Source organism: Nicotiana tomentosiformis, chromosome 7 (genome assembly GCF_000390325.3).
Source record: "Nicotiana tomentosiformis chromosome 7, ASM39032v3, whole genome shotgun sequence".
Classification (NCBI taxonomy): domain Eukaryota; kingdom Viridiplantae; phylum Streptophyta; class Magnoliopsida; order Solanales; family Solanaceae; genus Nicotiana; species Nicotiana tomentosiformis.
In genome coordinates, this window is record NC_090818.1 from 123,417,026 (window position 1) to 123,427,783 (window position 10,758).

Consider the following 10,758-nt stretch of genomic DNA (forward strand, 5'->3'; position numbering starts at 1 on the left):
TAATATTTTTCTAAAATCGCGGATTCGCTTGCGTAGCGCGATAGTTGACTTTTAATAATTTTCAAGAATTAATTTTCTCAAATGTAGTAATTTCTCAAAAGTAATACAAATAATTGATCGTCATGATTTCGGATTCGCTTGCGAGGCGCAATTATGATAAGTTAATTAATATTGTTATTCGATCGCGCATTCGCTTGCGTAGCGTGGTTATGACAACGTAATATTATCCAAATTATTTTTTTTAATAATTTTAATAATCAAGAAATAAAAGCAGATAGATAAAACATGAAAACCAATAAATCATAGTTTGTCCAAAATTAATATAAGCCAAATATAGTTGATAAAGCGACCGTGCTAGAATCACGAGACTCGGGGAATGCCTTACACCTTCTCCCCGGTCAACATAAATCCTTACCCGTACTTTGTTTTTACAGACCAAATAATAAAAGAGTCAAATCTTCCTTTGAATAGGGATTCAAATAAAAGGTGACTTGGAACACCCAAAAATCTATTCCAAGTGGCGACTCTATAAATAAAATAATCTCTACACAAATTTGTCACTTTAATTGGAAAAACTCTTTAACCCACAATAATCCACACATATCTTTTGGGGATAAAAAGGGGTGTGACAGCTCTGGCGACTCTGCTGGGGAACTTTCAGAATTCGAGCTTATACATGTTGACTTTTATTTGGCTTTATTAATTTTGTATATATTGTGATTTATGTATGCCTAATGTGCTACATGTCAGCTTTTTACCGCTTTGATATTGTTGAACTGTACATATAAATTGTCTTCACACACATCCCTCTGAGTTTTCTTGAAATTAAATTGGACATTTGCTTGACATAGCCCGCTTTTTTTTGAAATAGCCGAGGTGCTTGTCACCCGGCGAAGGATTTTAGTCACACATGTTTTAGGCGGGGAGCACCGCCAGCTAAGCCGGAAAGTAATGCTACCGGTACGCCGACCCTCCTCGGCTCGAGTTGTCCGCTCGAGTAAGACAATCTAGATACCTTCTCCATCGGGATTTAAACCTAGAAGAACAAACCACATGCCAGATATCTCTAATGAGTTCGCTTTATTTGTATTACGTGCATTTGACTTAGTAGGGGTCGACACATGGGTCGAGTTCTGTTTTAGGACATGTACCTTGTTGAGACCATTATGTCATGTTATGTGATATTTGTTGTATTATTTGGGAGGCTTGTATGTTGACCAACTTTAACATAAATCAGTTGAAAGAACAAAGAAAAAAAAAAAGAAACAAAATGATGTGGTCTAGTGCGTATGATTTTTAAAGATTAATTAAAAAAATAAAAAAAAACAAAAAGAGAAAAATAGTCGGTTAGACCGAACTACGCGGGTCTGATTCTCACCGGATGTGAGATACGTAGGCAAACCTCATCGGTTCCGGCCCCTAATTTTTCAAAAAAGAAAATCCAAAAAAATATTTTTCTTTTCCTTTAATTTCTTCTTTAGAAGTTTTTCCTTAAAAATCCCAAATAAAATAAATTAAAATTAAAAATATTTTCTTTCTTTTTAGAAGTCTTTCATTTGAAAAGAAAAACAAATTAAAATCCAAAATTTTTTTCTTCTTTAGAAGTCTCTCTCCGAAAAAAAAATATTTTCTTTCTTCTTTAGTCTTTCTTTTCAAAAAACAAATTGAAATCCAAAAATATTTTCTTTCTTCTTAATAAGTCTTTTTTCGAAAATTAAAAAAAAAATTCAAATTCCAAAAAAACAATGTTTGTTTATTTACTTTATTCCTAATCTTTATCGAATTACGCGGGTCTGATTCTCACCGGATGTGAGATACGTAGGCAAACCTCATCGGTTCCGGCCTCAATTTTCACAAATCCAAAAATATTTTCCTTTAATTCCTTCTTTAGAAGTCTTTCCTTAGAAAATCCCAAAAAAAAAAAAATTTTAAAACCAAAAATATTTTCTTTCTTTTTAGAAGTCTTTCATTTGAAAAGAAAATCAAATCAAAACCCAAAAAAATATTTTCTTTCTTTTGAAATTTACAAAAAAAAATCAAAATTCAAAAATATTTCTTTCTTCTTTAGAAGTTTTTCTTTCACCAATTCCAAAAAAAAATCGAAAAAAAAAATTAAAAATATTTTCTTTGCTAGGAGATTTTGTCGGATTAATTGTATATGAAAAAAAGGAAGTTAGTTTATCTATTTTATTTCTGATCTCCCGAACTACGCAAGATCTGATTCATGTGGCGTCATGATACGTTGGCAATCCCCATCGGATTCGATCATTGCATCAAATAAATTGAGTGAAAAAAGAGACAAGAAAACAAAAAGCGAAAAAAAAAACAAATAAAAGAAAAGAAAAAAAAAAGCAAGAGTAAAATGGCGGAAAGTTTCCGTCAATATGCTGCCAAATGGCGCGAACAAGTCGCAATGGTAAAGACTCAAATGGACGAAGCAGAAATGGTTACGGTCTTCCAACAGGCCCAAGAGGCGGACTACTTCCAGAACACGATGTCCGCTATGGGTAATCCGTTCGCCGAGGCTATCAAAATTGGGGAGATGATCGAAAATGGTTTAAAAAAGCGATTCGAATCTTGAGTTATGCTGCCTTTAAGGCCACAACACATGTCGTTGCACCGCCTCCCTATGCGGTGATGAACGTGCAACCTTACACACGGCCACTGCATTATACACAAAACCGAGATCCACTTCCCAGAAATGCCCGTTCTTACCAAGCTCCCCCAACCAAATGATCCCCAATACAATCCTTGCCCAAGAGAGCCTTTCAAAATGAATCAATTCACCCTTATTGGTGAATCATACTCGAGCTTGTTCCAAAAGCTAGTCAGGCTAGGTCTGCTGCAGCCAGTGGCCCCGAACCGGCCAAGCTCCGAGTCCCCCTCTTACCGGGCTAATGCTAGATGTGAATCCCACTCTAGAGTAGTGGGACATGATACGGAAGACTGTTGGACTTTTAAGAGAGCAGTGGAAGACCTCATCGAGGTCAAGACAATAATGCTTAGGGATGAAGAGGCCCCTAATATGATGAATAATCATCTCCCTACTCACACCAATGGGCCAATAGTCGGAATGATATTTGAAGATGAGGAATTTGATCCGGCACTAAAGGCCATTGCAGCCATTACCGAGAGAGAAGGAAAGCCAAAAACGGTCGCCAAGCCTGAAAGTCCCCCATCAGACGGGAGTTTCGGTAGTTAGTCTTGGTATCTTTTCTGCGTCTGAATTATCTTTTCTGCGTCCGAATTATTTTAGGGTGTAATCCAGATATTTTACTTTATTGTCTTACTTTCCGATGTAAACCCTTCTATCTTTAAAAATTAAAACAAATCAAATTCAAAAAAAAATCAATTAAATAAAATTAATATTTCATTGTCCAGGAATGTCTTTTTTTTTTTTCTTAATCTTGTCACATTTCTTATTCTCTTTTCAGTTCTATTAATGCAGATTTTAATAACATGACATGCTTGTGGACTTCATACCCAGATCCTAAAATGTTGTTAAATCCCAAAATAGTGAATCAAGAAGTAGAATGTGTTGAAGATAAGACTTGTGAGAAAATAAATAAAGGATTGGAACACTAGGCCTAAGCTAAGTCCAAATAAAATCGGAAGAAGTTGAAATTCCCTATCTTCGGATCATTGTTGAAACCGAGATTGAGGATAAAGATTGGGCAAAGAACCATCTTGGAACAATTGACTATGTTTGATGAAAAGCGGATGGCCGCAGTTTGCCACGGGTAGTTATACCAACAAAGAATGGCCCGTGCTTACAACAAGAAAGTGCGGCCCAGAAAGTTCGAAGTGGGGCAATTCGTCCTAAGACATATCCTCCCACCTCATGAAGAAGTTAAAGGAAAATTGGCTCCAAATTGAAAAGGTCCATACATTATAACGAGAGTGCTGCCAAAAAAGAGTGTTGTACCTAGAAAGCATCGAAAGAAATGTCCCTGAAACAACTGTCAACGCGGATGCAGTAAAAAGGTATTATGTTCGACCCTTTATGTAGCATTAATGTTCTCTGATTGGGATGACGAAGGCTTTTATTCTCGCTACCCAAACACAATTAACCCTTTTGTCAACCCTTTGAGTCGGTTACCTTTCTTTGATTACCCTCTTTGGAACCTGACGGAGTTATTTAAAAAAAATAAATAAATAAGAAGAAGAAAAAAAAGGAAAAAAAGGAAAAAAAAAAGAGAAATGACAACAAAACAAAAGAAAAACAAAACAAAAAAGCAAACAAGTTCATACTGATTGAACTACGTTTGACTTGATTCTAAAAGGATACGTAGGCAGCCTCTCTCTGGGGTTCAGTCACACCAAAACAAAAATTCATATTCCCCCAAAAGTTAAAACTGGGGCAGATGTTATAATGGTTCGACGATGGTTTCGTCTGAAATGTTTCAAAGTTGTAATTCAATCCAAATCCCTTTTACCCAATTCCTTTTCAAGTCCTTCCGATCAATCAACGAGAATGTTCAAAATTGGAGGATACAGTCACTTGGATCTGGTGCAAACAAATTGAGAGAAATAAAATGAGAGAGTCTTATTGGTGAAAACCCTCAGGGGCACCTTAAGGCAATGGTGAGTAAAGAAACTAAAATGAGAGTCTTTTTAATGAAAACTCGCAAGGAGCACTATAAGGCGATGGTGAGAAGATAGAGGTCAACTAGTGAAAACCCACAAAGAGCGCCATTGATCGAAAAGAGGATCCTCACAGCTATTGGCATCGACACAGTCTTGGGTAAGGTTTCGCGATTTCGAGATAAAAGTTTTGATGAATTTCTATGAGTCAGACAGTTTACACAGATCATGCATCCAGTCCAAAAAGTATGTCATGTTCATTGAAATCTGCATGTACTCCAGATAAGTCCTTCTTTCCTTTCCCCGAAAGGGATACCTCTTGTCTATATTCATTCTCCATTTTACTGTTTGTTTTTCATTGAATTCCGTTTGGTCTAACTCTGTTTTGAAACTAAGGCAAAGAAGGGATAGCAAGCTTGATTTACAGGACTCCGGTTTGATACAAGCTAATATGCAAAAAAGGCACCCAAACTCGGTAGGGGCATCAAGTTGACCCCGACTGTCCATGGCGGCCGATGCTTCGAAATCAAAAACTCTTGTAAGGATGAAATCAAATTGAAAGTGCCTACAAGGGCAAAATGAAGTTAAAAAGGTTAAGTCCCAAGTGGCTAACCGTTTTGGCAATGTTTGAAAAGCCAAAGGTTCCCCAATGCTCTGAAATTGAAAGTGTTGAGGTAAGAAATCGAAAGTGAAATGCCACAAAGTCAAAATAAAGTTGAGAAGGTTAAGTCCCACGCGGCAAACCATGGTATTCAGGAAATCATCATAAAAAAGATGGGCACAAAGCCAAGCTGCCAAAGACATCAAAGCTACAAATCGACCATCACTTTTTAAAACTCACATTTTTTCTTTGTTTGTAGCAGGAACAAAGCAGTGCAGAATGTCGAATCCTAAAGGACGAATGTCACCAAAGGTAAGTTTCCGCAAAATCTCCATTTTCTTTTATTTTCAGCATGCATCACTATTGTTCATACAGATCATTTTGGTAGCTTAACCCAGGTAGAACCTTTTCGCCTAGGGGGATTCAGCTCATAGTTCCGGGTAGAAGTACTATTCGCTCAGGTTGTTTTGCGTAGCTTAACCCAGGTAGAACCTATTTTCCTAGGGGGAATCCAGCTCATATTTTCGAGTAGAAGTACTCTACACTTAAGCTTGTTTTTCGTAGCTTAATCCAGGTAGAACCTTTTCGCCTAGGGGGATCCAACTCATATCTCCAGGTAGAAGTACTCTTCGCATAAGTTTGATTTTCGTAGTTTAAATCCAGTTAGAACCTTTTTTCGCCTAGGATGATTCAACATTTTTTAGTAATACACGGCGCCAACCCCTGGTTATATTTTCTTTTCAGTAATACAGGGCGCCAACCTCTGGTTATATTTCCTCTTCAGTAATATAGGGTGCTAACCCCTGGTTACATTTCCTTCTCAAAAATACAGGTCGTCAACCCCTGGTTACATTTCCTTTTCAGTAATACAGGGCGCCAACCCCTGGTTACATTTCCTTTTCAGTAATACAGGGCGCCAACCCCTGGTTACATTTTCTTTCCAGTAATACAGGGCGCTAACCCCTGGTTACATTTCCTTTCTAGTAATACAGGGTGCCTACCCCTTGTTACATTTCCTTTCCAGTAATTCAAGGCGCCAACCCCTGGTTACATTCAATATTTTTCAGTAATACAGGGCGCCAACCCCTGGTTACATTTCCTTTTTAATAATACAGGGCACCATCCCCTGATTACATTTCTTTTTCAGTAATATAGGGCGCCAACCCCTGGTTACATTTCCTTTTTCAGTAATACAAGACGCCAACCCCTGGTTACATTTTCTTTTTCAGTAATACAGGGTGCCAACCCCTGTTACATTTCCTTTTTCAGTAATACAGGGCGCCAACCCCTGGTTATATTTCCTTTTTTAGAAATACAGGGCGCCAACCCCTGGTTATATTTCCTTTTTCAGTAATACAAGGCGCCAACCCCTGGTTACATTTCCTTTTCAGTAATACAGGGCGCCAACCCCTGGTTACATTTCCTTTTCAGTAATACAGGGCACCAACCCCTGGTTACATTTTCTTTTTCAGTAATACAGGGCGCCAACCCCTGGTTATATTTTCTTTTTTAGTAATACAGGGCGCCAACCCCTGGTTATATTTCCTTTTTCAGTAATACATGGCGCCAACCCCTGGTTACATTTTCTTTTCAGTAATACATGGTGTCAATCCCTGGTTATATTTGCTTTTCAGTAATACAGGGTGCCAACCCATGGTTATATTTCCTTTTCAATAATATAGGGCACCAACCCCTGATTACATTTCCTTCTCAGTAATACAGGGCACCATCTCCTGATTATATTTCCTTACCAATATAGGGTAGCCAATCCCTAGCTCTGTTCTCCAATATAGGGTACACTACTCCCTAGTTGATTTGTTCTTAAATGCATGATATACCACTCCCTGATATCATTGCCAATATAGGGTATCACATTCCCTGGCCATATTTTCCCAACATAAGGTACACAAATCCTTAGTTGAGACATTGTTTTGGACAATAAAGGAACATTATCCCAAACAAAATCATCATGACCTTTTCAGGATACACCATTCTCGATCTTTTATTGCTTTCAATAAAGAAGTAGTTTAGAATTTTGTTACAATAACTCACGAAATTTTCCTAGTGAAAACTGGGGCAGAAATATTTCGTTCGTTTGTTTGTTGTGGTGTCTGAGAAGGTTTTACCTCAAGGCACAGAGTTTGAGATGAACAAAAGAAGAAGTCTCGATCCAAAATAAAATAAATAAAAAGAGAGATAAATGAATCCCAATGCAGAAGCAGATGGAAAGGAAATGGAAAAGCTCAAGACATGACTAAAGAAACGAGCTTTACATTTCCCGTTTTGATCAGGAGAAGTCGTAGAAGAATGAACTAGCACCTACAACTAGCAAGCATCAAGGTTCAGATCAGAGTCTGCGTGAAGAACCAGTCAAAACTCAAGATCAAGTTTTAGAGGACTTATAAATAGGAATCTTGTAATTCATAGCTGATAGGTTTGTTTAGTGTTTTTGATTTTGATGTAATAACAGGACCACAGACTGGAGCCTCGACGGAATCTCACTCGACTCTCCAACTCATCATTCCATCACTCTTCTCGAACTACATGCGGCATAATTTTTATATAACCCGGGATATATAGGTTATATCCAAAACCAAGACTCGGTCGCACTCTTTCTCATATCTCTTCCCTTTTGAATAATGGTATGGCCAAAAATTAGTCATATCGTTTTTCTGTGCCTGAAAACTCTTCATTTTTCCAAGCAAAGAGGGGCATGCTGTGAGTACCTAATTTTTGACCATGCTTGATTTTTTTCCCACTCATCTCACCAATACCTCACTTCTCACTCCATCTTTTCCGCTCCCATCTTCCCACACGTGTCCCCACTCCACTTTCCTTTGCTCCCCACTTTTTTCCCCCACTCTTTATACTCCACTTTCTCTTGTCCCCCACTCATTGTCCCCCATGCTTGTCCCCCACTCACAAACCCCATACCCCATTTCAGCCAGTAAAATACACCAAACTTCCTCCAGAAACGGGTCTCTTTTCTACACCAAAAAAGAGGGGGCAGTTGTTTTCCTCTTCTTCTTCCTAATCATACACTCATCTTCCTCCCCTAATATCTTCCAATAAACACCGCCAAAATTCCAACTAAAGGGAGCTTTCAAAACCAGCCATAAAATCATGTAAAATTCTATTAAAACCACCTTAAAACCAACAGAAAATAGCTACGAAAATCAGCTCCAAACCAGCTCATCCCCATGTCCAGGAATCCACCCCTAAAAACACCCATCAATAGCCTTGAAAGTCTGCCCAAAAAAAGCTCCTAAGCCCAGCTAAAATCAACACCAAAATCCAGTTAGAATCACCCCAAAACAGTCACCAAAAATTGGTAAAAAGCTATTTCCCTCTGCTGAAATTAAAAGAAGTTTGAAGAGGTCGAGTCAAAGTCTATTGTGCCGTCGAGGTTCGAATTTCATCCGCCGAGGTCTGGGTTCATCGAGGTCCTGTCTCGGTCTTGTTTGCTTTGGGATTTCCCTGCTGTAAAACTCAAAAGCTCAGATTCAATACAAAGGTCCAATTTCTTAAACTCTTTGTCAATTTTTTTTTAAAACTTGATATAGATCGTTCATTGTATGATTCTATTGGATGTTTAAACATTTGATGAAGCTATCTCATAACCTGTTTAAGTGATTTTGGATAAGTGTTTAAAAATAAAAATAGATTCTTATGTATAGTTAAATATAGTGTCGTGTGTGAGCTTTTGAAGGTTTGTTATGAATCTTTGTTTTCTTAATTACTTGATACAATCTTATGGGATTTGTCATTCATTACAGTTTGGGTCTTGGTCAATTAATATTGAGTTTGATGGGATTCAATTTCGTGGGTAAAGATCTAAAGTTGCAAGACTCTAGTATTTTTGTTTGGGTTGGTTTCGAAGTTTACCCAGGTTATTGGGCCTGTTAATTTCAGCACTTTTGTTTATTTGAGCTGGCCTAATACTTAGTAATCCAGTAAACAAAGCTTTATTTTGTCATGTAAGGTCCACTATACTTTGGGCCAAATTAAGAATAATTTTGGCAAGCCTAATGTCGACAAAGTAAATAGAATATGCTAGTGCATTCTCTTAAAATAATTCTAATTAGTTCTTACATTTTAGTTTAGTCAAATAATTTTAAGGAAGTTAGTTTTTTTTATTATGGTTTAAAAAATAACTTAACTATTATTATTTTAAAAATAATTTAAATGCTAGACAATTAGCAGGCGCGCTTTCACTGCAAGGAATCGTTTGTGTAGCGTGATTTTTAACATTCAATAAATTAATTCAATAATCTCATACCATATCCATTAGTTTTAGTTAATTTTTAATTTAATTAATCTTTTTCTAAAATCGCGGATTCGCTTGCGTAGCGCGATAGTTGACTATTCCAAGTGGCAACTCTGTAAATAAAATAATCTCTACACAAATTTGTCACTTTAATTGAAAAAACTCTTTAACCCGCAACAATCCACACATATCTTTTGGGGGTAAAAAGGGGTGTGACAGCTCTGGCGACTATGTTGGGGAACTTTCTGAATTCGAGCTTGTACATGTTGACTTTTATTTGGATTTATTAATTTTATATATATTGTGATTTATGTTTGCCTAATGTGCTACATGTCTGCTTTTTATTGCTTTAATATTGCTGAACTGTACATATAAATTATCTTCACACACATCCCTTTGAGTCTTTTAGAAATTAAATTGGGTATTTGCTTGACATATCCCGCTTTTTTTGAGATAGCCGAGGTGCTTGTCACCCGGCGAAGGATTTTAGTCACACATGTTTTAGGCGGGGAGCACTACCAGCTAAGCCGGAAAGCAATGCTATCGGTACGTCGACCCTCCTCGGCTCGAGTTGTCCGCTCGAGTAAGCCAATCTAGATACCTTCTCCATCAGGATTTAAACCTAGAAGAACAAATCGCATGCCAGATATCTCTAATAGGTTCGCTTTATTTGCATCACGTGCATTTGACTTAGTAGGTGTCGGCACATGGGTCGAGTTCTGTTTTAGGACAGGTACCTTGTTAAGACCATTATATCATGTTATGTGCTACTTGTTGCATTACTTGGGAGGCTTGTATGTTGACCAACTTTAGCATAAATCAGTTGAATGAACAGAGAAAAAAAAAAGAAAAACAAATGATTAGTCTAGTGTGTCTGATTTTTAAAGATTAATTTTCATAAAAAAATAAAAAGAGAAAAATAGTCGGTTAGACCGAACTACGCGGGCCTGATTCTCATCGGATATGAGATACGTAGGCAAACCTCATCGGTTCCGGCCCCGAATATTTCAAAAAAAAATCCAAAAAATTATTTTCCTTTTTCTTTAATTCCTTCTTTAGAAGTCTTTCCTTAAAAATCCCAAATAAAATAAATTAAAATCAAAAATATTTTCTTTCTTTTTAGAAGTATTTCATTTGAAAAGAAAAACAAATCAAAATCCAATTTTGTTTTCTTCTTTAGAAGTTTCTTTTCGAAAAGAAATATTCTCTTTCTTCTTTAGTCTTTCTTTTCAAAAAAACAATAATTAAAATCCAAAAATATTTTCTTTCTTCTTAATAAGTCTTTCTTTCGAAAAAAAATATTTCA